The sequence below is a fragment of the Babylonia areolata genome, chromosome 27, assembly GCF_041734735.1.
Source record: "Babylonia areolata isolate BAREFJ2019XMU chromosome 27, ASM4173473v1, whole genome shotgun sequence".
NCBI lineage: Eukaryota > Metazoa > Mollusca > Gastropoda > Neogastropoda > Buccinidae > Babylonia > Babylonia areolata.
In genome coordinates, this window is record NC_134902.1 from 9,861,296 (window position 1) to 9,889,252 (window position 27,957).

Below are 27,957 nucleotides of genomic sequence, written 5' to 3' on the forward strand. Positions count from 1 at the left end.
CAAGACAACATCAAGAACATCGAAGCTGTCCAGAGACGAGCAGCACGGTGTGTGGTCAACCGGTACCACAACACATCTAGTGTCACCGCGATGATCGACAGACTGCAATGGCCGACTCTGCAGCACAGACGGAAGGTAGTTAGGCTTGCCATGCTACGGAAAATAATGGACGGAGAGGCGATCGTCGACAAAAGCTGCATCGTGCCAGCCCCACTCAGACAAAGAAGGAAACATTCTCGCCAGCTCAACCAGATCCGGTGTAAAACCCAATACAGGCAATATTCCTTCTTCCCCAGAACGATACGTGACTGGAACAACCTGCCTGAAACAGCTATAGCTGCAGACACCTTGGACACCTTTAAGTCTAGGGTGCCCCCCAGTCAGTAGTTAATTACATAATAGGTCCCCTACCCCCCCTCCTCCTCCCCACCCCCTCTTTTACCCCAATACTTTTGGGGTTTTTTTAATTTATTTTTGGGGCCCTGCTGTCTTAGATCAGCAAGGGACCGGCTAGCTCGGAAGGGCGAAAAGTGAAGTGATAGTAGACTGCCGGAGAACCCAATTAGAGTAGGACTAGGTTTTCATCCTCACTAATAGGTCTGTCGCTTTCTGTAGTTTTTCTTTCATCGCAACCCAACAAAAACGGCGTAAAAATCAAATTGATGATTGTGGCTGTCAACGCAGTGAAAGATTATATTAGAAGGGTTGCATTTCCGAGAATGATCGAGTGAGAGAGATGGAACAGACTTACAGTTACTGTCGGTGGGCGGGGTACGGCTGGAAATCCAAACAGAAATCTTCCTGCCCTGCTTCCTACGACCTCATCTGTAAGGACGCTTCTTCCTGGCAGGCTTCCTGAGACAGGGTAGGCAGCGGGAATGAATCCCTAGTCGCTGCAGGCGCCGGCACAGTGTGGTGCAGAGAGCGCAAATCCATGATGGCAGTGAGGAAGAAACTGGGGAGGCGCTGGTCGTCGTCAGAGAAGATAAACACTGGTTTTGATAATCCATGAGCTGTCCCGAGAGTAAGCCACGGAATAAACACGGTGTTTGTTGGTGTCGTGTGGGTGCACTTGTACTGGAAGAGTGCACGGAAACCGACAAAACGACACATTGACACAGGCAGGCCGTGCGGAGAGATCACTCACAGTGGTTGGCGATCTTGCCATGACACAGAAAAGAAAGAGAGACCAGAGAAATTCGAACGTATTTCTGTTATTCATGGCCAAAGTCGAAGAAAAAGATACCACGGTGTTGTCCAGGTCATGGCAGAGAAGTTGACACCATTCACAATAAAAACTAGGTTAATTAAAAGACTAATAAGTAAAAACGGAATGGAGCGTGCACATCAAGCCTGCTATGCGAATCGTGACAACAACTCACCAGTACGACCGAATCATAGGAGACAATAGCAGTATGTACAGCATGTGTATTTTTGTGGGATGAGCTTTGGACAACAGTGAGAGATCTGTGTCAGGGATACGTTTTCGACCGAGCTTTCTAAGCGAGTGGACCACTGATCCCTTGATGCCTGAACATTTTGTGTAATTGTGATACAAGCGTGACTCAACCTCTCTCTCCGAGCAAACTCACTCTCTCTTTCTCTGTCCCTACATCTCTCTGTTATTCATGATCACATAAATGCACACAACCATAACGTTCTGCTCTGGGAGAATAGGAAAAGATGAGGGAGAGAATGCAGTCACCAGTAGAATATTTGTTCACTTAATTTTGTGCGCACGTGTGTGTGTGGTTACAAACCTTTTTTTTGTTGAAATCTCACTCGCTCATTGTTTATTTCCTATAGTTATTCAACAAATATTGAATGATGAATGGTGAAAGGAATGGCACTGGTAGTTAACTGATTGTCATTGTGTGATTTAGGAGAATAGTACGGAGGTGAATAATGCCTGGTGTTAAGATGTAAATGTACATAAAGTAATTCACATGTGGCATTCAGATGGCTGTGTACACATGATTAAAGACACTTGAGTTCAGATGGCATGGTAGGTGGCATGGTGGCTGTGACACATTGAATGAAGTACCGTATGGTTAAGTGTTCACGTTGTGCAGTGGATGTCAGAATGACAAGTCGGGTGAAGAAATGTGTGAAAATTGTTATCCCCTCTCTCTTTCTTCTTTTACACACATGTACACACAATGATAAATCATGTATCTGATGTCATATTTATTTTAGAACATTAAAGCAAAACGAACATTTGCTGTGCAGGCATGTTGCTGTGTGTATGATTGCACATGTATAAAATCCTTTATTTTTTTAATGAAATTAAACCTTTTATTTCCAAATACATACCTTATCTATCTTCTATCCTCAATTTTGAACATATAAATCACATATGTTATTAAAGTTTAATCTTCTGACACGTTGAATTCAGTTTGATATAACGGCTTTTTGGCTCACATGTGTGTTTACACACAACGTGCGGCTGTGTAAAAACTCTTTGTTTCAGGTGTGTGTGTGTGTGTGTGTGTGTGTGTGTGTGTGTGTGCTAAATTTAACAAATGCGTTTTCTCTAGAAATACTTTGTCTGACGACATCAAATCTGCCTCGAAATAATGGAAAAATCAGTTCTTTCCACACGTTATAAATCACTTCCCACTTCTGGGAAGCGCACAAACATTACAAGAAGCCAAACAAGTTGCCATTTCATGTTTCACAAAACACCCGACAAACTGATTAATAGCATTATGTATGTAAATGGCAGAGAGACAGCCAACACAGAGTTGCACAGAACGCCACACCAGGTGTATGTATGTATGTAAATGGCAGACAGCCAACACAGAGTTACACAGAACGCCACACCAGGTGTATGTATGTATGTATGTAAATGGCAGAGAGACAGCCAGCACAAAGTTACACAGAACGCCACACCAGGTGTATGTATGTATGTATGTAAATGGCAGAGAGACAACCAGCACAGGAGTTACACAGAACGCCGCACCAGGTGTATGTATGTATGTAAATGGCAGAGAGACAGCCAGCACAGAGTTACACAGAACGCCACACCAGGTGTATGTATGTATGTAAATGGCAGAGAGACAGCCAGCACAGAGTTACACAGAACGCCACACCAGGTGTATGTATGTATGTAAATGGCAGAGAGACAGCCAGCACAGAGTTACACAGAACGCCACACCAGGTGTATGTATGTATGTAAATGGCAGAGAGACAGCCAGCACAGAGTTACACAGAACGCCACACCAGGTGTATGTATGTATGTAAATGGCAGACAGCCAACACAGAGTTACACAGAACGCCGCACCAGGTGTATGTATGTATGTATGTAAATGGCAGAGATAGCCAGCACAAAGTTACACAGAACGCCGCACCAGGTGTATGTATGTATGTAAATGGCAGAGAGACAGCCAGCACAAAGTTACACAGAACGCCACACCAGGTGTATGTATGTATGTAAATGGCAGAGAGACAGCCAGCACAGGAGTTACACAAAACGCCACACCAGGTGTATGTATGTGTGTAAATGGCAGAGAGACAGCCAGCACAGAGTTACACAGAACGCCGCACCAGGTGTATGTATGTATGTAAATGGCAGAGAGACAGCCAGCACAGAGTTACACAGAACGCCGCACCAGGTGTATGTATGTATGTATGTAAATGGCAAGAGATAGCCAGCACAAAGTTACACAGAACGCCGCACCAGGTGTATGTATGTATGTAAATGGCAGAGAGACAGCCAGCACAAAGTTACACAGAACGCCGCACCAGGTGTATGTATGTATGTAAATGGCAGAGAGACAGCCAGCACAAAGTTACACAGAACGCCGCACCAGGTGTATGTATGTATGTAAATGGCAAGAGATAGCCAGCACAAAGTTACACAGAACGCCACACCAGGTGTATGTATGTATGTGAATGGCAGAGAGACAGCCAGCACAGAGTTACACAGAACGCCACACCAGGTGTATGTATGTAAATAGCAGACAGCCAGCACAGAGTTACACAGAACGCCGCACCAGGTGTATGTATGTAAATAGCAGATAGCCAGCACAGAGTTACACAGAACGCCGCACCAGGTGTATGTATGTATGTATGTAAATGGCAGAGATAGCCAGCACAAAGTTACACAGAACGCCGCACCAGGTGTATGTATGTATGTAAATGGCAGAGAGACAGCCAGCACAGTTACACAGAACGCCACACCAGGTGTATGTATGTATGTAAATGGCAGAGAGACAGCCAGCACAGAGTTACACAGAACGCCGCACCAGGTGTATGTATGTATGTATGTATGTAAATGGCAAGAGATAGCCAGCACAGAGTTACACAGAACGCCACACCAGGTGTATGTATGTATGTATGTAAATGGCAAGAGACAGCCAGCACAGAGTTACACAGAACGCCACACCAGGTGTATGTATGTATGTATGTAAATGGCAGAGATAGCCAGCACAGAGTTACACAGAACGCCGCACCAGGTGTATGTATGTATGTATGTATGTAAATGGCAAGAGATAGCCAGCACAGAGTTACACAGAACGCCACACCAGGTGTATGTATGTATGTATGTAAATGGCAGAGATAGCCAGCACAAAGTTACACAGAACGCCGCACCAGGTGTATGTATGTATGTATGTAAATGGCAGAGAGACAGCCAGCACAGAGTTACACAGAACGCCGCACCAGGTGTATGTATGTATGTATGTAAATGGCAGAGAGATAGCCAGCACAAAGTTACACAGAACGCCACACCAGGTGTATGTATGTATGTAAATGGCAGAGAGACAGCCAGCACAGAGTTACACAGAACGCCACACCAGGTGTATGTATGTATGTAAATGGCAGAGAGACAGCCAGCACAGAGTTACACAGAACGCCACACCAGGTGTATGTATGTATGTATGTAAATGGCAGAGAGACAGTCAGCACAGAAGTTAGGGATGGAAAATTTGGGAAATAGAAACAGCAATGAGCCCAGTGATTTCTCACTGGCTCATTGTTGTTTCAATTTCCTTAAGTTATCCTACAAATAGTGTGTGATTAATGATGAAAGGAAGGTGACCAAGAAGCAGAAGAAATGGACAGATTACAGACGAGTCGTGGTACAACAGACTCAAATGGCAGATCATACATCATCACTTTTCCACATGGGGTCATTCAACAAAATCGGCAACATCTTCAGAAAGTTCCAGAACTACTAGACACTCCACCTGAATCAGACATTGACTGTCCTGAAGATGAAGATACCTCAGGTCAGGCTGCTTCTTAGCCCGTCAGTGCATGCTTTGCCTCTCCAGTAACCAGAAAGTGTCACGATGTGTGTGTGTGGTCAAACCTCAAACCAGGTTATAGTACAATGACCCTGATATTGACATTATGGAACAATAATCCTGCTCGTGTGTTGACGTTTGTACTTCAATTGAACATTTCTTAATGGAAGAAAAAAAGAATGAAAGACTTTAAAAAGCTGATTAGAAATGCTTTATTAACCAATGAAAATCATTAAAGCTGCATATTTACCAAAACTAAAAATACTTTGCTCATGCTGGTACAATCACTAATTGTATGTTTCAGTTTCATGATTAATTTAAAATGTGAGGGAATTTAAAATGGGAATTTTTGGAGGTGAGACCAACAGATCAATACTTTCATCAACAATGAAATAAAATAAAGAGAGGTTCTGAATTGTTATATGATTTGATCTTTTACTATAGCGCCCGCCACCACCGTGGTTCTCCGATGTTGGCCTCCAGCTGCTGGAAGCAAAGCGTGAACGTCGCAGAGCCGAGAGACAATGCCCAAATTGTTGGGTGTGCCGCCTCCAAAATGTTATATTCTATCACCAACAAACTCCTTGGCAAATCCGACCCCCCTCCCCTTCCCACCAACATCCCACCCTCCCAACTTCCACAAGCATTTTCAAATGTCTTCAACAGTAAGATCCTGGACCTTGTCTTTCAATTCTAGTCTGAAGACCCACCTTTTCCCATCATGAATAATTTTCATCAGCTTTTCACTTTCCAGTACGAACTGAAATGACTATTAGTGAGAGTTTCAGATTTCGTAGGTTGTATTTTTGATTGTGTACTGATCATAATTGTGTGCTATGACTCGTGTGTGTGTGTGTGTGTGTGTGTGTATGTGTGTGTGTGTGTGTGTGTGTGTGTGTGTGTGCACGTGCTTGTGTATGTTGTGTGTATGGTTGGGTGTGTGTGTGTGGGGGGGGGAGGTGTTGAATGATTTGATAATGTTTGGTATCTTGAGTTAAATTTTTCCTTTTTGATATTTACGTATGTGATCTATTTGTAAACGCCTAGGGCTTATTTTCAAGATTAGGTATAAATGCTCATAATAATTGTACGTTTACTAGAGTCTGATACAGATGAAATAACACGAACACAAAGAACAGTTTGGTAATGTGCGGATTAATGTTAAAACATTCTTGCAAAAGAAAAAACACACACATTATTTACCCATCTGGATTATCTCTCTCTCATTCTTTTATATCTCATCTACAGTCATAAAATGTATAATTCACATTTTCTGAAACATTATCTATTTATGAGAACAGTTTAGCTGGCACATTAAGACAGCACCATAAACCATGAATTCGCCCATGAATAAATCAATCATTGATAATTCATATTTGCTTTTGTCCAGAGAACTAGAGTTATCCACAAATGAGGTTATAAAAAGTTTGCATATCATGATCTTATATCATGCAAGAACTCACCTTTTTATAATTTTACTAAATACAACACCCTTACAATTTGAATGCCCAACCAACCAGGGAATGTATTCCTATATACACATTAAACGTTCTAATACACCAAGAAATCCCACATTACTACTGTTGGGTTTGCTATATGTTCTCAAGGATCCAACTATCTCTTTGATAAAAAAAAAACCATTTGTACTTCAAGTTAAATGCTAACAACCAGAAATTTACTAATAATAGCAATCGCAACACACATCAGTAATTGTGTAATAATATTATTATATTAATAATAATAATAATTATTATTATTATATTATTCAACAACACACGTTATATTTTTTTTCTCATTATAATTTCATACTGTTTCAATTCATGTCAATTGGTCAGAATGGCTGCAGTCAGCCTACGGCACCAACAGCAGCACACTTTTTAAAAAAAAAATTTTTTATGGAAATAGATACAATAACAATTTGTTTTAGGTAAAGTCCTCTTTTAACGTCTTAAATTATTGCACCTATTCAAACGAAAATTTTCGCTGTTTTACAATGGAGTCATATGAGAAATGACATGCTGCGTGTAGTGTCGACCCTCCTAATAAAGAAATAGGCACAATACGACGCGAAATGATCCATAATATGAACCCGAACAGACACTTGTCATCTCAAGCTGCTATGTTTTTAATTACATTTTCATGGTTTATCGGACCAAAACAGAAAGAGCAAGATGGCGGCACGTTAGTTTAGTGCCTGAATCCGCAACAAAATAGAGTAAAATAAGTTCACGAGAACTGAGTTCATGGACATGTGGATATCCGCAAAAGTGCAAAGGCAGACAAGACAGTCGAGAGACGCTTTCCAAAGTATTATGAAAATCTATCGGTTTTCGCAGTCAGCAAAGCAAAGAGGGAATCGGTTGGGTTTTGAATTTCTTCCCATGTGACGCAGCGGTCCTGCTGGACCCCAAACACTAACGTAATAAGCGGGAACAGGATGGAATAATACCTCGCCCATGGAGAAGGGGTGGCCTCCCTGAAACCCAATTCTAATCATCAGGGTAATGAAATTGACATTTGCAAAGCATTATGGGCGACACGAGGCGACGCCTAGCATTACGAGACAAGAGTGGAGATCTCCATGGAAGTCCCACAATTCTCCTTTCTTCCTGCTAGCGGAGTCCAAACACAATTTTTGGTGGTAGAATAGAAGCAGGGCCCCTTCTCGTTTTTATTTTTATTCTTTTTATTTTTTTTTTGTGAGACAAGGCTCAATGGAAGATAGTGCACAGACTTTTCAATATTTCATTTTTCTTGTCAGATTTCTTCCTTCTTTCATTTCCGATTTTTTGTTTTGCCTGACCTCACAGCGATTGGTCCCCATTGACTGGGGGAAACTGAGTCAGACAGAAGAGATGACACAGCCAGGGATGAAGCCTTATGTGGTTTGAGAGAGAAGTAGGAAGGATGAGGTGTTATATGGTTTGAGAGAGAGAGAGAGGGGTGAGAAGGGCGAAGTGTTATGTGATTTGAGAGAGAGAGAGAGGGGTGAGAAGGGCGAAGTGTTATGTGATTTGAGAGAGAGAGAGGGGGGTGAGAAGGGCGAAGTGTTATGTGATTTGAGAGAGAGACGTGGGAAGGATGAGGTGTTACGTGGTTTGAGAGAGAGAGGTGGGAAGGATGAGGTGTTATGTGGTTTGAGAGAGAGAGGTGGGAAGGATGAGGTGTTGTGTGGTTTGAGAGAGGAGTGGGAAGGATGAGGTGTTATGTGGTTCGAGAGAGAGAGAGGTGGGAAGGATGAGGTGTTTTGTGGTTTGAGAGAGAGAGGTGGGAAGGATGAGGTGTTATGTGGTTTGAGAGAGAGAGAGGTGAGAAGGATGAGGTGTTATGTGGTTTGAGAGAGAGAGGTGAGAAGGATGAGGTGTTATGTGGTTTGAGAGAGAGAGGTGAGAAGGATGAGGTGTTATATGGTTTGAGAGAGAGAGGTGAGAAGGATGAGGTGTTATGTGGTTTGAGAGAGAGAGGTGAGAAGGATGAGGTGTTATGTGGTTTGAGAGAGAGAGGTGGGAAGGATGAGGTGTTATGTGGTTTGAGAGAGAGAGGTGAGAAGGATGAGGTGTTATGTGGTTTGAGAGAGAGAGGTGGGAAGGATGAGGTGTTATGTGGTTTGAGAGAGAGAGGTGAGAAGGATGAGGTGGTATGTAGTTTGAGTGAGAGAGGTGGGAAGGTAGAGGTGTTATGTGGTTTGAGAGAGAGAGGTGGGAAGGATGAGGTGTTGTGTGGTTTGAGAGAGAAGTGGGAAGGATGAGGTGTTGTGTGGTTTGAGAGGGAAGTGGGAAGGATGAGGTGTTGTGGTTTGAGAGGGAAGTGGGAAGGATGAGGTGTTGTGTGGTTTGAGAGAGAAGTGGGAAGGATGAGGTGTTGTGGTTTGAGAGGGAAGTGGGAAGGATGAGGAGGTTGTGTGGTTTGAGAGAGAAGTGGGAAGGATGAGGTGTTGTGGTTTGAGAGGGAAGTGGGAAGGATGAGGAGGTTGTGTGGTTTGAGAGAGAAGTGGGAAGGATGAGGTGTTATATGGTTTGAGAGAGAGAGGTGGGAAGGATGAGGTGTTGTGTGGTTTGAGAGAGAGAGGTGGGAAGGATAAGGTGTTATGTGGTTTGAGAGAGAGGTGGGAAGGATGAGGTGTTGTGTGGTTTGAGAGAGAGAGAAAAGTGGAAAGGATGAGGTGTTGTGTGGTTTGAGAGAGAGAGAAAAGTGGAAAGGATGAGGTGTTGTGTGGTTTGAGAGAGAGAAGTGGGAAGGATGAGGTGTTGTGTGGTTTGAGAGAGAAAGAAAAGTGGAAAGGATGAGGTGTTGTGTGGTTTGAGAGAGAGGTGGGAAGTATGAGGTGTTGTGTGATTTGAGAGAGAGAGAAAAGTGGAAAGGATGAGGAGGTTGTGTGGTTTGAGAGAGAGAAGTGGGAAGGATGAGGTGTTGTGTGGTTTGAGAGAGAAAGAAAAGTGGAAAGGATGAGGTGTTGTGTGGTTTGAGAGAGAGGTGGGAAGTATGAGGTGTTGTGTGATTTGAGAGAGAGAGAAAAGTGGAAAGGATGAGGAGGTTGTGTGGTTTGAGAGAGAGAGAAAAGTGGAAAGGATGAGGTGTTGTGTGGTTTGAGAGAGAGGTGGGAAGGATGAGGTGTTGTGTGGTTTGAGAGAGAGAGAAAAGTGGAAAGGATGAGGAGGTTGTGTGGTTTGAGAGAGAGGTGGGAAGGATGAGGTGTTGTGTGGTTTGAGAGAGAGGTGGGAAGGATGAGGTGTTGTGTGGTTTGAGAGAGAGAGAAAAGTGGAAAGGATGAGGTGTTGTGTGGTTTGAGAGAGAGAGAAAAGTGGAAAGGATGAGGTGTTGTGTGGTTTGAGAGAGAGGTGGGAAGTATGAGGTGTTGTGTGATTTGAGAGAGAGAGAAAAGTGGAAAGGATGAGGAGGTTGTGTGGTTTGAGAGAGAGAGAAAAGTGGAAAGGATGAGGTGTTGTGTGGTTTGAGAGAGAGGTGGGAAGGACGAGGTGTTGTGTGGTTTGAGGGAGAGAGAAAAGTGGAAAGGATGAGGAGGTTGTGTGGTTTGAGAGAGAGGTGGGAAGGATGAGGTGTTGTGTGGTTTGAGAGAGAGGTGGGAAGGATGAGGTGTTGTGTGGTTTGAGAGAGAGGTGGGAAGGATGAGGTGTTGTGTGGTTTGAGAGAGAGAGAAAAGTGGAAAGGATGAGGTGTTGTGTGGTTTGAGAGATAGGTGGGAAGGATGAGGAGGTTGTGTGGTTTGAGAGAGAGAGAAAAGTGGAAAGGATGAGGTGTTGTGTGGTTTGAGAGAGAGGTGGGAAGGATGAGGTGTTGTGTGATTTGAGAGAGAGACAAAAGTGGAAAGGATGAGGTGTTGTGTGGTTTGAGAGAGAGGTGGGAAGGATGAGGTGTTGTGTGGTTTGAGAGAGAGGTGGGAAGGATGAGGTGTTGTGTGATTTGAGAGAGAGGTGGGAAGGATGAGGTGTTGTGTGGTTTGAGAGAGAGGTGGGAAGGATGAGGTGTTGTGTGGTTTGAGAGAGAGAGGTGGGAAGGATGAGGTGTTGTGTGATTTGAGAGAGAGAGAAAAGTGGAAAGGATGAGGTGTTGTGTGGTTTGAGAGAGAGAAGTGGGAAGGATGAGGAGGTTGTGTGGTTTGAGAGAGATGTGGGCAGGATGAGGTGTTATGTGGTTTGAGAGATAAAGGTGGGAAGGATGAGGTGTTATGTAGTTTGAGAGAGAGGTGGGAAGGATGATGTCTTGTGTGGTTTGAGAGAGAGAGGTGAGAAGTCTGGGGTGTTATATGGTTTGTGTGATTTGAGAGAGAGAGGTGGGAGGGATGAGGTGTTATGTGGTTTGGAGAGAGGTGGTAAGGATGAGATGTTATGTGGTTTATGTGGTTTGAGAGAGAAAGAGAGAGAAGGGTGGGAAGGATGAGGTGTTATGTGGTTTGAGAGAGACAGAAAAGTGGGAAGGATGAGGTGTTGTGGTTTGAGAGAGAGAGAGAGGTGGTAAGGATGAAGTATTGTGGTTTGAGAGAGAGAGAAGTGGGAAGGGTGAGGTGTTATGTGGTTTGAGAGAGAGAGAGGTGGGAAGGATGAGGTGTTATGTGGTTTGAGAAAGAGAAGTGGGAAGGATGAGGTGTTATGTGGTTTGAGAGAGAGGTGGGGAGAATGAGGTGTTATGTGGTTTGAGAGAGGAAGAGGTGTGAAGGATGAGATGTTATGTGGTTTGAACAAGAACAAGAACAAGAACAAGAAGAACAAAACTTTAATCTCCAGGCCTCCGGCCCCTAGAAAGAGGTCAAAAGTACACAATATGGCGATCACTCAGCCACAACAAAATGTAAAATACGTACTAACTTAACCTGTAGAACAAAAGTGCTTCTCGTGCATTGTAAATTAATTCTAACTTTCATCATTGTTGTCACAGAATTCCTGTCGTATCTTCAGGGCATTAAATATATAAATGCATAGTTTACGAATACTGTAAACAGAACCATTCTTCATCAAGTGAACATACGATTGACCTTCAGAGTTCAGATGTTTTTGCTGCAGGTCATTGTAAAGGACACAATTATTTATAAAATGGTTTTCATCTTCGATTACATTACAACGTTTACATGCGTAATTTGAATTACATTTGAATGTTCTTCTAAAAAATGATCCATTTATTGGGAGCAAACCAAGCCGTAATTTTACTAAACAGTCCCTAAAACACTTTTTATCCACATATTCAAAATATTGCTCACACTGAAAACCAGTTTTAAACAGTCTGTAGTTATGATATATATCTTTAGACTTTACTGACTCGTCCCACTCCTGCATAAATATATCTTTTATTCTTTGCTTAGATAATGACAAAAATGTTTGCTCACAACCAACGCCTTGTTGCAACCAGACATATCCAAACCCAAGTCTAAATAAAGTATTTTTTACTAAAGACACCCAGCATTTTTTTCCCCTTTCGTCTAAGTTAAACAACATCAAATATGCCTGTCTGGGTAATCGGTGCACATTCATATTCAGCAACCTTAACCAGTACTTGATACACCTTGTTGCACTATTTATATATAGTGGATAACGTCCTAATTCGCCGTATGCAAACTTGTTTGGTACTCTAAGTGTTATGTTCAAAAAACGTTTACACGCAAAGGAATGAACTTTCTCAATATTATCAAGTCTGTTAAGACCCCACATCTCAGAAGCGTACAAAAGAATGGGTTGTACCTGAGCATCGAATATTTTGAAAAAACATCCTTTGGAAATATCATTCAGCTTCGTTATATATTTTATACAGTCAATGCATGCATGTTTGCCTTTTGCTGCTAAAATCCCTACTCCTTTGTTTATACTAATTTTTGTTGTAAAAACAAACCCTAGATAATTATATTCATTCACTACTTCTAGAGCATTTCCATCGAGATTCCACTTTTCATATCTTCCCAAAAAGCCACCTTTTCGAAAAACCATCACTTTAGTCTTGTCAGTATTTACATTCAAGAAGAGTGTTTTACATGCATTATTCAGAATATTAATTTGATTTTGCAGACCAATCGCAGTGTTAGATAGCAGTACAATATCATCTGCGAACAGAAGAATGAACAACTCTAATAAATTAGGCAAAAACTGAATTCCATGAATACCACTGATTTCAACTGCTGAAGCAATTTCGTTAACAAATAACGAAAACAATATAGGGCTCAACATACAACCTTGCCTTAAGCCAACGGGACAATCAAAAAACTCAGTTAACTTATCTTCAATACGTACGCAAGACGTAACACATTTATACATAGCAATGATAGAATTCATAAATTTCCCCTTTATACCTTTCTGAATCAAAATATCAAACAAAGGCTGACGTTGCACAGAGTCAAATGCTTTTCTCAGATCGACAAAACAGGCGTAAAGCTTGCCTCCCTTCTTTGATAAAGATTTCTCAATAACCGCGTTCAGAGTAAAAATATGATCTGTTGTGGCATAACCACGCCTGAATCTAGCCTGTGACTCTGTTAGCATATCATTTTCTTCAGCCCATTTGACAAGTCTTCCGTTTAGCACTGATGTATAACATTTGCTAATAAGACTGAGCAAAGACACGCCCCTATAGTTGTCTGTTGAACTACTATCTCCCTTTTTAAAAATTGGAACAATTATTGCCTTCGCCCATTCATCTGGATACGTGCCCTTATCAAACAGAATGTTAAACAGTTTTGTTAAAAAATGTACAGCGATATTATCAGCTGATTTTAACATTTCTGCCAAAATACTGTCTACACCACAAGCCTTGCCTTTTTTTAATTTCTGAATAGCATCTTCAAATTCTTGTTCTGAAATATCATGACTTAGTTCATCAGATATATTTGATTCCTCTGGTTGCACTTCACTAATGGCTCTGTTATCAGTAGTGATAACCTCGTTCTGAGTAAATACATTCCGAAAGTGTTCAAACCATTCATTTTCTTTAATGTCTTTACATACTCCTATTTTCCTTCTTCCAGACACTTGCTTTGCTTCTTTCCAAAACTGCTTGCTGTCTTTGCTCAGTGATGCTAGACGTCTGGCTTTATCACGTCTATAGCTGACTTTCTTTACCTTACATAAATCCTTATCATCCTTGGTTTGTCTTAACATTGTTAACAATTGTCTGGCTTTGTGTTTTGCATCTTTACATTCAGCATCAAACCATGGGGCATCTCGCTGATCACTCCCAACACACACACGCTTCCTCATACATTCACTCGCTCTCAGCAATACATTACTGAATAGTTCCAAAGCCTCATTTACACTGTAATCTAAAAGAGAAAACGCATGTACACACATAGTCTGTAAATCGTCTGAATAAAGATTTTCTCTGAAACTGTTCTCCTTTGTTTGATCCCAAGCTAATCTATTAATCCATTTAATATCATTTACTTTCTCAGTACAAGCAGTGTCTTCACTTCGAGCAATTGTAAACGATACAGGGAAATGCGGTGAGTCAATAAATGAAACTACCTTCAATGAGCGTACAAAATTCATAACACACAACTCTCTGGACATTATAACATAATCTATGGTACTTCCACCTGTAGACGAGACAAATGTTAATGAATCATCAAAACCAAAATGACATAACCCGTTCAAAATAACACAATCAAATGCGGAACACATCTCTAACAAATCTTTACCAAAAGCGTTCTTTTCTCTGTCATCAGATTTTCTCTTAAACAAATCATCTTCCTGAAAATACGACCAATCCCACTTGTCATTTTCTGTGCTGCCAGCTGAGGAAAGAGCGTTTACACAACCAGTCCGTGCATTATGTGGTTTGAGAGAGACAGAAAAGTGGGAAGAATCAGGTGTTGTGGTTTGAGAGAGAGAGAGGGAAAGGTGGGAAGGATGAGGTGTTATGTGGTTTGAGAGAGAGGTAGGAAGGATGAGGCGCTATGTGGTCTGAGAGAGAGAGAAGTGGGAAGGATGAGGTGTTATGTGGTTTGAGAGAGAGAGAGGTGGGAAGATGAGGTGTTGTGTGGTTTGAGAGAGAGAGAAAAATGGGAAGGATGAGGTGTTAAGTGGTTTATTTGGTTTTAGAGAGAGGTGGGAAGGATGAGATGTTATGTGGTTCGAGAGAGAGAGAGGTGGGAAGGTAGAGGTGTTGTGTGGTTTGAGAGAGAGAGGTGGGAAAGATGAGGTGTTGTGTGGTTTGAGACAGAGAGGTGGGAAGGTAGAGGTGTTGTGTGGTTTGAGAGAGAGAGGTGGGAAAGATGAGGTGTTGTGTGGTTTGAGACAGAGAGGTGGGAAGGTAGAGGTGTTGTGTGGTTTGAGAGAGAGAGGTGGGAAAGATGAGATGTTGTGTAGCTTGAGAGAGAGAGGTGGGAAGGTAGAGGTGTTGTGTGGTTTGAGAGAGAGAGAGGTGGGAAGGATGAGATGTTATGTGGTTCGAGAGAGAGAGAGGTGGAAAGGTAGAGGTGTTGTGTGGTTTGAGAGAGAGAGAGGTGGAAAGGTAGAGGTGTTGTGTGGTTTGAGAGAGAGAGAGGTGGGAAGGATGAGATGTTATGTGGTTCGAGAGAGAGAGAGGTGGGAAGGTAGAGGTGTTGTGTGGTTTGATTGAGAGAGGTGGGAAGGATGAGGTGTTGTGTGGTTTGAGAGAGAGGTGGGAAGGTAGAGGTGTTGTGTGGTTTGAGAGAGAGAGGTGGGAAAGATGAGGTGTTGTGTGGTTTGAGACAGAGAGGTGGGAAGGTAGAGGTGTTGTGTGGTTTGAGAGAGAGAGGTGGGAAAGATGAGGTGTTGTGTGGTTTGAGACAGAGAGGTGGAAAGGTAGAGGTGTTGTGTGGTTTGAGAGAGAGAGGTGGGAAAGATGAGATGTTGTGTAGCTTGAGAGAGAGAGGTGGGAAGGTAGAGGTGTTGTGTGGTTTGAGAGAGAGAGAGGTGGGAAGGATGAGATGTTATGTGGTTCGAGAGAGAGAGAGGTGGAAAGGTAGAGGTGTTGTGTGGTTTGAGAGAGAGAGAGGTGGAAAGGTAGAGGTGTTGTGTGGTTTGAGAGAGAGAGAGGTGGGAAGGATGAGATGTTATGTGGTTCGAGAGAGAGAGAGGTGGGAAGGTAGAGGTGTTGTGTGGTTTGATTGAGAGAGGTGGGAAGGATGAGGTGTTGTGTGGTTTGAGAGAGAGGTGGGAAGGTAGAGGTGTTGTGTGGTTTGAGAGAGAGAGGTGGGAAAGATGAGGTGTTGTGTGGTTTGAGACAGAGAGGTGGGAAGGTAGAGGTGTTGTGTGGTTTGAGAGAGAGAGGTGGGAAAGATGAGGTGTTGTGTGGTTTGAGACAGAGAGGTGGAAAGGTAGAGGTGTTGTGTGGTTTGAGAGAGAGAGGTGGGAAAGATGAGATGTTGTGTAGCTTGAGAGAGAGAGGTGGTAAGGTAGAGGTGTTGTGTGGTTTGAGAGAGAGAGAGGTGGGAAGGATGAGATGTTATGTGGTTCGAGAGAGAGAGAGGTGGAAAGGTAGAGGTGTTGTGTGGTTTGAGAGAGAGAGAGGTGGAAAGGTAGAGGTGTTGTGTGGTTTGAGAGAGAGAGAGGTGGGAAGGATGAGATGTTATGTGGTTCGAGAGAGAGAGAGGTGGGAAGGTAGAGGTGTTGTGTGGTTTGATTGAGAGAGGTGGGAAGGATGAGGTGTTGTGTGGTTTGAGAGAGAGGTGGGAAGGTAGAGGTGTTGTGTGGTTTGAGAGGGAGAGGTGGGAAGGTAGAGGTGTTGTGTGGTTTGAGACAGAGAGGTGGGAAGGATGAGGTGGTATGTAGTTTGAGTGAGAGAGGTTGGAAGGTAGAGGTGTTGTGTGGTTTGAGAGAGAGGTGGGAAGGTAGAGGTGTTGTGTGGTTTGAGACAGAGAGGTGGGAAGGATGAGGTGGTATGTAGTTTGAGTGAGAGAGGTTGGAAGGTAGAGGTGTTGTGTGGTTTGAGAGAGAGGTGGGAAGGTAGAGGTGTTGTGTGGTTTGAGAGAGAGAGAGGTGGGAAGGATGAGATGTTATGTGGTTCGAGAGAGAGAGAGGTGGGAAGGTAGAGGTGTTGTGTGGTTTGAGAGAGAGGTGGGAAGGTAGAGGTGTTGTGTGGTTTGAGAGAGAGGTGGGAAGGTAGAGGTGTTATGTGGTTTGAGAGGGAGAGGTGGGAAGGTAGAGGTGTTGTGTGGTTTGAGAGGGAGATGTGGGAAAGATGAGGTGTTGTGTGGTTTGAGAGGGAGAGGTGGGAAAGATGAGGTGTTGTGTGGTTTGAGGGAGAAGTGGGAAAGATGAGATGTTATGTGGTTTGGAGAGAGAGAGAGAGAGGGAGAGGTGGGAAAGATGAGGTGTTGTGTGGTTTGAGAGGGAGAGGTGGGAAAGATGAGGTGTTGTGTGGTTTGAGAGGGAGAGGTGGGAAAGATGAGGTGTTGTGTGGTTTGAGAGGGAGAGGTGGGAAAGATGAGGTGTTGTGTGGTTTGAGGGAGAAGTGGGAAAGATGAGATGTTATGTGGTCGAGAGAGAGAGAGAGAGGGAGAGGTGGGAAGGATGAGGTGTTATGTGGTTTGAGTGAGAGAGGTGGGAAGGATGAGGTGGTATGTAGTTTGAGTGAGAGATGTGGGAAGGATGAAGTAGTGTGTAGTTTGAGTGAGAGAGGTGGGAAGGTAGAGGTGTCATGTGGTTTGATTGAGAGACATGGGAAGGTAGAGGTGTTATGAGGTGTTATGTGATTTGAGAGAGAGATAGGTGGGAAGGTAGAGGTGTTATGTGGTTTGAGTGAGAGAGGTGGGAAGAATGAGGTGTTATGTGGTTTGATTGAGAGAGGTGGGAAGGATGAGGTGGTATGTAGTTTGAGTGAGAGAGGTTGGAAGGTAGAGGTGTTATGTGGTTTGAGAGAGAGAGGTGGGAAGGTAGAGGTGTTATGTGGCTTGAGAGAGAGAGGTGGGAAGTATGAGGTGTTATGTGGTTTGAGAGAGAGAGGTGGGAAGGATGAGGCGTTGTGTGATTTGAGAGAAAGAGAGATGGGAAAAATGAGGCGTTATGTGGTTTGAGTGAGAGAGGTGGGAAGGATGAGGCGTTATGTTGTTTGAGAGAGAGACGTGGGAAGGATGAGGTGTTATGTGGTTTGAGAGAGAGAGGTAGGAAGGATTAGGCGTGATGTGGTTTGAGTGAGAGAGGTGGGAAGGATGAGGTGTTATGTGGTTTGAGAGAGAGAAGTGGGAAGGATGAGGTGTTATGTAGTTTGAGAGAGGTGGGAAGAATTAAGTGTTATGCAGTTTGTGGAGCGAAATTTCCTCCGATGACCGCTTGGAATTGTTCATCGATGTCAGGATCTTTCAGTTTCTCAAGTTTGAATTTGAGTCGGCTGTTTTCCCTCACTTGTTCCTCAACCGTACTTGAAAGTTTACAATCACAAGATCGCGATCACTGCCAAGGTCAGCTCAATAGGACGTTCTTGTTTTCGCCCTATGGATTCCATACCTGTTTTGGTTCTTCACAAAGGGGTGCAAGCAGAGAGACCTGCTCAAGCTTGATTTTTTTTTCTGCCCAGACCGAAGCCTGAAATAAGCCTGAATTTTTTTTTTCTGATCCGACCGAAGCCTGTTTTTTTTTGTTTGTTTGTTTTTCTGCCCAGACCGAAGCCTGAAAATACTACGTGGGCTCAACAAAACATAGCATCAACCCTGAACACAATTACCGTACCATTGAATTTTCTAAAGATTGTTATTTGGGGGAGAATAATGGTGAATTCTGCGAAAATCAAGAAGCAGACAAAAAAGGAGGAAAAGGGAGGGATTATTTCCTTTGTGATGGGGTGGTGTGGAAAGGTCAGAAAAAGGAGACAAGGTGGTGTAGAGGAAAAACAGGATCGTAGGAACAGCAGAGGAGTACAGGCGAGGTGTAGACAGGGACAGGAACAGCAAGGGGACAGCTTCCCAACCAGGCAGAGAATTGAAGCGCGAAGCCCAGCGCAAGCTCCACAGAAACTACTGGATCCACACAGCCCACCTCATTGAGGACAACACAGCAGAAGGCGGAGGGGTCTCCAAAGGCCTCTGGGCCTATGTGAAAGCCAGGTGCACAGAGTCGACCAATGTCTCCCCCCTGAAGGTTGAAGGACGGCTGGTGACGGACGCCCAGGGCCAGGCTGAAATCCTGATATCGCCAATTCCAGTCGGCATTCAGCAAAAGATCCCCATGCACAGCAGAGGACTTCGTGTCTAGGACAGGGCCCAGCCCCACCCCTGAAGGACCGACATGCGACTCCATCACCATTGAGGAGGAGGGAGTCAGGAAGCTACTGAGGAATCTGAAGACCACGAAGGCCCCCGGCCCTGACGGCATCAGCCCCCAAATCCTCACGAGATCACGCCTGCCCTCAAGCTACTGTTCCAGTCCTCGATCGACTCGGGGGTTGTTCCACAAGACTGAAGGACAGCTTATGTGTCACCTGTCTTTAAGGAGGGTGAACGCTACCGTCCAGAAATCTACCGCCCTATCTCGCTGACAAGTGTACCTGGCAAGATGCTGGAGCACATCATCGTCCACACCATCATGGACTTTGCAGATGAAAACAACATTATCTGTGTGATGGATGCGTTTGCATCATCATTTGGTATTTCTTGTTTTAAACATTCCGGAGTTTTAGTTGATTTTGACTTGAAGCCGTGGACCCTGTGTTGTTTTGTATGTAAAATTGATTTTCATTGGCTGAGGTTGAACGTCACTCTATAATGACATCATCTTGATTTTGACGTGACTGGTAGGCTAGTCAACTGCTGGGAAAGATTGGGATATGTGTTTGGAGATGAGAATGGTCAGAATTGATGACTTGTGGTTGTATGTTAACCCGAAGAATGGTTAGTGTTTCCAATTCAGCTTTTTTTTTCCAGATGAGAGCACCGGGGCTATGTTTGATATCGCAGGTGGCCAACTGATCTGAAGGGAAGTCTGGTGTTGCCCTCCTTATTGATGATTAAAGCAATCCGATGTGGATATGGATACGGGTGGTCCGACATGTGTCATAGGTAGGCAAATATTAATTGGAATGATCAGTTAACCAAGAAGAAGCTGAATGAGTAAACCGACAGGTGATGAATTATGGTGAACCAGAGACTGTCGTATTATTGTGAATTATTATGAACCAGAGACTGTCATGTTATTGTGAATTATGAACCAGAGACTGTCATGTTATTGTGAATTATTATGAACCAGACTGTCATATAATTGTGAATTATTATGAACCAGAGACTGTCATGTTATTGAGAATTATTATGAACCAGAGAATGTTGTGTTATTGTGAATTATTATAAACCAGAGACTGTCGTGTTATTGTGAATTATTATGAACCAAAGAGTGAGAGACTGTCATGTTATTGTGAATTATTATGAACTAGAGACTGTCATGTTATTGTGAATTATTATGAACCAGAGACTGTCGTGTTATTGTGAATCATTATGAACCAGAGACTGTCGTGTTATTGTGAATTATTATGAACCAGAGACTGTCGTGTTATTGTGAATTATTATGAACCAGAGACTGTCCTGTTATTGTGAATTATTATGAGCCAGACAGTGTCAGAGTAAAGAATAACGAAATGTGATATATCTTGGAACAGAAACACAAATCGGTTTGTGTGTGTGTGTGTGTGTGTGTAGAATGGAACTGAGATCCAAGACCAGCTGAAGGGCATCCAGAATATATTTCAAGAAGTGTGTTCTTCTTCAAGACTGTGCAGGGACGTGAAGGAGAGACTGTGGGACTGTGTGAAAGAGAGAGAAAATGTCAACTTGTATAAAATACTAAATTAACATACTGGATGTACCTTAGTGAGGATTTATGATTGTTTCTTGTGAAACGGTTTCGATATATGTGTCACTGGTCTTTCTTGTGCCCTAGTGTCACGTGACCGGTCGAGGTTGAGGACCCACCTACAACCCGACAGGCCCCGCGCAATCTAATAAAAGAAAATTTAAGAAAAAATGGGTCTCCGGATCCTCGCACGCTCAATTAAATGCAGCCAACACCAAGAATTTGTACACAATACCACACTTTATTCACTCACTCACACGGATATACTGACAACCAAAACAGCAGTGGGGCCTATTTCCCTTAATCCCCCCTCCACTCCCCAAACTTACTAACCCGCTAATTCAAATCGCCACATTATAAGTGGGAATGAGGGAAAAATAAATGAGTAAATCACATTCGCTCGAACACGTACACTCACCCCTCTTATGCACTGCTCTCACACATACACACGCATCCTCTACCGTCCATGTACGACTCGCATTAGTTCCGAACACACAGGTCCTTGTCACAAACAACGCACGATGCAGGCGACCACTGGGAGTTCTAGTCTTTCTGTAGACAGGGGGTGTAGAGCGGCGATTGTTGTATACGTTGGGGACACCCCTGTGACAGTCTCAGGGTATCACGGGTGCAGGGAAGGATGTGGATGTCCAGGACAACGGTGGACCACTCTTCAGAGCTCAAGAGCTCGTGAAAAAAAATAATACGGGAGATTAAATCCCTGGAACTAGGACGTAATTCCAGACCTCCTGGTCGGACATGGACCCAGGAAATGTAGTGGCACTGGAGGCCCCAAACCCGAACTGAATCGGTAAAAACAACAACCCCTCACTCCAAAACGAATGGAGCAGGAACAGTGACTAGTGCGGCGTTGACGACCGTTGGTCCCTCCCTTCTTCCGGTCCCACAATTCCTTGCTGCGATGCATGCTTCCATTTCCGCCCCAGTACCCCACAACAAAATCGTCGGACAACAGGTTCGTGTTTAGAGCCAAGTCGAAGTGAAACTCTTGGCCGTCGGCGCGAAGCCCGCAAAACACACTGTTCTTCCCCAGTTGATCTGACCCGTCGAGGTAGATTCCGTATGAATTGTCCTTATCAAACTTGTAGTTGAGCTAAACAACCGGCAGATATGCATGCACGAGAAAAAGAAAACATCAACCTGAGCTGACTAGAGGGAGGGAAGGAGCACACGCTCATTCGCGCGTACACACGCACATGTGCACGCACGCATAGAAATAAAGAAAGAAAGAAGGGAACAAGAAAAAACAAAACAAAGCAAACAGCGAAAATCATGACGTATTCGAGGGGTCAAGTTGACCCAAATTCCTTCTTTTTTTTTTCAACGCTACACTGTCGCACGCGACACCTAGTCTATTGTTTTTGTTTACGGAGTGTTTGTGGTGATTGGATGTAAGATTGTGTGTGAAAAAGGGAGAGGAAAACGTAGAACACGCACAAAAATATACACACAGTGTCTGTCTATATTTCTAACAACAACATAAAGACCATCCGTAACATCTGGTGACCCCAAGTTCTTTTTTCTAACTGTTATAGTGTGTCAGGCGCCTATGGTGGAAGCATGGGATTTTCTCAGACACACTGCGCACTGATGGACCCCTCCTTCCTACCTCCCTACTCTTCTCCCCCCACCCCCCTTCCATGGCATCTATCCCCACCAACACCCCTCCCCATACCCTCTGTCCCTTTTCCCCTTCCCTTGGCCAAGTACAGAGGGAGCAAGTTATCAAGAAATACTAAGTAAAGATGGTATCTCCTCTGACCATTCTCTTCCTATACACCCCCTGCCCTTTTCCCTTCCACTCCCATCACCCTCAACCCCGTCCCCCCCTCCCCCCCAACCCCCCCTCCTTACCAACCCCCCCCCCCTCCTCCTTCCCTTCCTCTTTTCATCACCCCCCCCCCCCCCCTCCCCTTCTCCTTGTCAGTGTGGGTTCCGTGGGAAAGCATCAAAAGTGTAAAGTCTAGCACTGCTGGTTCCAGATTGGTTAGTTTCCTCCACAACCAGTGTGAGAGGGCCTGGTAGTGTACTTGGCAGATTGGTCTGTTAACTTCAGCCAATTGGAAGCGTTCTGGGTCGGAAGATAGTTTGCATACGGCGCCAGCTTGTGAAGAGGATAAAATGAATAGGCAAGTGGGGTTTCTTTCTTTTCCTTCCTTGAAGCAGGCCAGGAGAGCCAGACGGTCAAGACAGTACCATGGGGGCTGTGAGTGTCAAACTAGCATCTATTTTTCGGACTTAGTTGAATGCTTGATTTATGGTATACTTGGATTCTGTGACTAATACACTGGCTCAGTGGGATTGTGTTCTGCTACATGAATATAAAGTGAACCCTTAAACATTGGGGGCTGTGAGTAATGCTTGTACTGATAATTTGCTTTGTTGACAATTTACTTTATGGTTTTTGGAAACAGTTTGGAGTTTGTAGAATTGTGATGTTGTGTCACAAGAATGTTGAGAGATCCTTTTTAGTTGATGTGGTATTTCACAGTTAATGTAACTGGAATGTGTTGATGCAGATACCATGACTTGTGAGAGAGCATAGCCAGCATGTGTATGGCTTAATTGTATTTGAGGCTAGTGACTGAGGGAAAAGTGGTTAAAATACACAATGTAGCCAATACATGACTAATTGGAGTACTGGTTTAGGGTATTTGGGTATTCCCCCCCCCCCCCTTTCCTGTTTCATACAGGTTGATATTATGGTATGATGCTTGGACATCATGTTTGGGTTTACATGTTGTGCATCTTGGCTTGCATAAATGATAATGTTCAGTAACATGTCAGTGGTATGTCAATTGTTGACATACTGTGGGAAGAATGTAAGCATTCAGTCACAAAGAAACACAGATTATTATGTGTGTTGCATCTGTGTAGAATGTTTTGGTTGTAACAGTTGGAATTATTTTGAGGCATGACATACCTATTTTGTATGTTAGGTGGTGATGGTTATATTCAAGGTGAACAAATCTACAGGCTAACTGTATGTTCAAGCTTTTCCATGTGTGTGCACATGGGTGATAATGCAACATGGGGAACATGTGTGACTTGGTAGTTGTGATTACCATGTGCTGTAGTCATGTGTTATATGCCAGTGGGGTAACACATAGCTGTATGTGTTCAATAAGATTTGAGACCACTGACAGGCAGTCCTATGTTGGTGCACTCAGGTTGCTATATATTTACCAAATTACTTGGTAACTATATGATTCCCATGTAAACATTTTACCAATGAGATACTTTGCAGAGACAAAGTACAGATTTGTTCAGTCTTAATGGAAACAGCTATTACCGTATGGTGATTTAACTGGAGTTAAACACTGGGAGTTTGTAATTGTCTGCCACATACTTGGTGTGACAGCTATTATTCTATGGTGGTTTGACAGGAGTTAAATACTGGGAGTTAGTATTTGTTAGTCATATATTTGGTGCACATTAACTTATATGCCACTGATTGTTGATGGTAAGCTATATGAAGCTTGTTTTACATTTTTTCATAGATCTCTTTGAGAAGAGAGTGTACGGCTAGACATTGAGTGTCAGAATGGAGAAAGGTTATCTGTGGAATTGTTTACTTGTCCAGACAACATAATGATGTTTCTGTTACATCAGTGCAATTATGTCTAGCATATGTTTTGGTATTGATTTAACCTGGGTTTTAATATTGTGTGTGTTCCAGGTGTGCTGTTAAGTTAGAGAAATAAACACCTCAATTCATCTTTCTAAAAGACCCTGCTGTGGTACGAGGAGAGAGTGGATTGTGCACCTATCCTCTGCCTGTTATCCTACTCTACCCCTTCTACCTTCTACACCTACTCCTACTCAACCCCTACCCCCACCACTACTACCCCACCTTTAACATAACTTTCCCTTGTTTATTTTTTCTGATGCAAAGCCAATATGTCTGTGTAAATGTGTGTTGTGAAGTCAAGCGGGCTTCGGAGACAAGAGTAGTAGTTCTTAGTTTTCAATATTTTATTATCTTTTTTTTTAAATTATAAGTTATTAAGTCGGTTTACTCATTTATTTTACAACATTTATTTGTTTATTGTTATCAATTAGTTTATGAATTGCGTTGCTTCTACACTGTCTATATAAATTAAACTTTTCATATTTTTATTAATTAATTTGTCAGCTTAGTTTTCGGTTTTTCCTTGTCTGGTTAAAGCCATTGGAAAACCATTTTAAATCTGGATAATTAAACTCCACTCTACGCATTTTAGATCTAGCCGGTAGGTCGTTAAACCCAACTCTAAATCTGAAACGTTATTACTGTTTTTAGCTGTTACTGTGTTAGATTTGGTGCTGAGTAATATAAATAGTGCAGATCTATTCATTATTACAAGCATTTTCACTCACGAAGCATATATATTAGTCCTTTCGTGTTTATTTAAGATTTTCTACGTCAACAGTCAGATGGTCTTTCAATAAATCTAAAATCGACTTTGTCAGAGCTGAATAAGGCATTGTAAATTGCTTACAGTAACGTCGAATTGCTTGCAGTTCAATGCTGCGTTCATACCTGAAGGTTGATAAACCTTGGAATTAGATTGACTTTCTGAGTAAAGGTTTACAATAGTTGAGGATTTACAGCAAGTCAATGTGTTTTTGTTTTTTTCATCCATCTTAAGTTATCTCTCTTACATTGTGGTATTGCAACTTTGGGAAGCAGGAGGAGTTAACAAAACTTTTTAATATTTTTCTTGAAGTTAACAATTCTTTCTTCTCTGTATTGCAAAATCTACAGTGTTGTTTCCAGTATGAAAGCTTAAAATTGTGTAGGGATTACTTCTCACTATCCGGTGGTTATTGGATTGTTTGTGATTGTGTTGTTTTACGTCCATAGAGTGAGGAAGTTTGAAAATTGTGGTGATCAAAAAGAACTTTGCTATTTTTTATGATAACATTTTTTGGATTGTAGTTTGTGTGAAAACATTTTTCACAAACTTTTGGGGAACAGAGAAAGTTGTGTTCCTACAGGTTTGAAAACAGGACTGGTTGTCTTGTTTACTTTGGGTTATAATATTGTATCTAGTGTGCAGATTTTGAAATCATTCTTGATTTAGATGTTTTATGTTTTCAACTAAATTTGAACATAGCTGAGAAAAGTACTATGGAGGATAAACTTTTTAACACTTTCCTCCAGAGAGGGAAATCCCTAGGACTGGCTGATGCTAAGCTCATAGAGTTTGTTAACTTTCAAGTCAAGGAAGCGCAGGATAGGGAAGACAGGTTACGAGCAAGGAATGAGAAGCAGAGAGAGGCAGAAATAGAAAAAGAAAAGATCAGGGCAGAAATAGAAAAAGAAAAGGTCAAGGCGGAAGTAGAAAAGGCTAACCAACAAGCAGAGTTGGACAAAGCAAAACTTCAGTGGGACACAGCTCAGACGAACACTCAGAAAGAGATTGAACTGAGTGATGATATAGATTCATACCATTACAGATTTGAGACTCGTGCGATTAGTCTGAACTGGCCCAGGGAAAATTGGCCAGTGTTTTTGGCAACAAATCTGGAAGGTAGTGCTCTTACTCTCTATCATAGTCTCTCAGAGGGTAACACTCTTAGTTATGTTCTAAAGGAGAACTTGCTGAAGAAGTTTCGTTGTATTCCTGAAGGTTTCAGGAAGCGGTTTAGAGAGGCCAGACCGGGCACGGAAGAGCCTTTTGACATTTATGTTGTGGAACTGCGTCGCTTGTTTGACAGGTGGGTCTCTTTGTCCAACATTGAAAAGACATACGATGGTTTGGTTGATCTTTTGCTGGGTGAGCAATTAATGGAGAGTGTCTCAAAGGACTTAGCCACTTTCTTGTGTGAGAAGGATCAGAAGGGCTTCAGTGAGATGATCACAGCTGCAGAGTCGTACCGTCGAGCTCATCCTAACAAGACTCTTTCCCGAAAGGGTGACACAACAGTGTTTGGCTCGGTGGGCAAGATCGAGAACCAGGGTGGTTCTGCAGACTATTACAGCCAGGGAAACCGTTCTTTTCATCAGGGTTTTGGAGGACGACATCGTCCTTATTCTCGCAGTGATTTTAGAGGAAATTGTGGTTACAATGGTAGTGGTGGTTTCAGAGGCCGCGGTACAGAGTATGGTGGTTTCCAAGGTCAAGGTACAGAACGTGGTGGTTTCCAGGGTCGAGGTACAGAACGTGGTGGTTTCCAAGGTCGAGGTACAGAGCGTGGTGGTTTCTCTTGTGGAGGTCGTGGTCAAGGTGCTGGTGGTTCTCATGGAGGTGACCATGGTTCACTTTCTTGTTGGTTGTGTGATGGTGTTGGTCACACGCACAGATACTGTTCCTGGAGATTTGGAAAAGATCCATGTCACTTATGTAATTCCACTCACCCGAAGGGTCGGTGCCCAGTTGTTCTTGCTAACGGACAAGCTGCAGTGGTTTGTGAGGAAAATGATGATTCAGAGCAGCATGCGTGTGCACAAGTGCTGCGTTTGGCTATGCAAGATTTCGCGGGTCATTTGCATTTGGACTCTGGGTCTGTGAATGGCGAATCTTGTTCAGTTTTGCGGGACACAGGAGCTACTGTGTGTGGAGTGCGCAAACGCCTGGTGAGAAAGGATCAGTATTTGGGAGAGTCAGTCAAGCATGTATCATTTGGTGGGCGTACAGAGGAGTTTCAGTTGGCTCAGGTTCAGGTCGAGTCTCCATATCTTTCTGGAGCTGTTGTGCATTGTGTGCTGGAGGCTCCAGTCGCTGATGTCATCATCGGGAATGTTCCTGGTGTGGATAATTCAGTGAGATCTTATGCGGAAGCTGTTCCATTTTCGATAGCAGTGATCACTTGTGTGAGAAGCAAGCATGTTGTGGAGAGGAAACCTTTGTGTGAGTTCTCGGATGTTTTGGAAGTGTCTCAGGAAAAACTCATTCAAGGGCAGAAGTCTGACGCTTCACTGAAAATGTTTCGATTTGGCCGACTCTGGTGAAGTCTGGTCAGCTGGTGGAACGTCACACTTCTTTCATGTCACAGAGGACATTCTGCATCGAACATTTCAAAAAGGTTCCAGATCATGGGAGCAGGTTGTTGTCCTATCATCATTGCGATCGTCTGTCTTGGCAGTTTCACATGATCTTGTCTTGGCTGGACATTGTGGCGCTCGTCGAACGTTGGCCAGGCTTTGAGAAAAGTTTTTTTGGCCTGGAGTGACAATTGATGTGGCAAAGTACGTGTCTTCTTGTGATGTGCGCCAGAGGACAGTTCCAAAAGGGAAAGTTTCACCTGTGCTGTTGAGTTCCATGCCTGTGTTATAGTGTGTCAGGCGCCTGTGGTGGAAGCATGGGATTTTCTCAGACACACTGCGCACTGATGGACCCCTCCTTCCTACCTCCCTGCTCTTCTTCCCCCCACCCCCCCATCCATGGCATCTATCCCCACCAACACCCCTCCCCATACCCTCTCTCCCTCCCCCCCTTCCCTTGGCCAAGTGCAGAGGGAGCAAG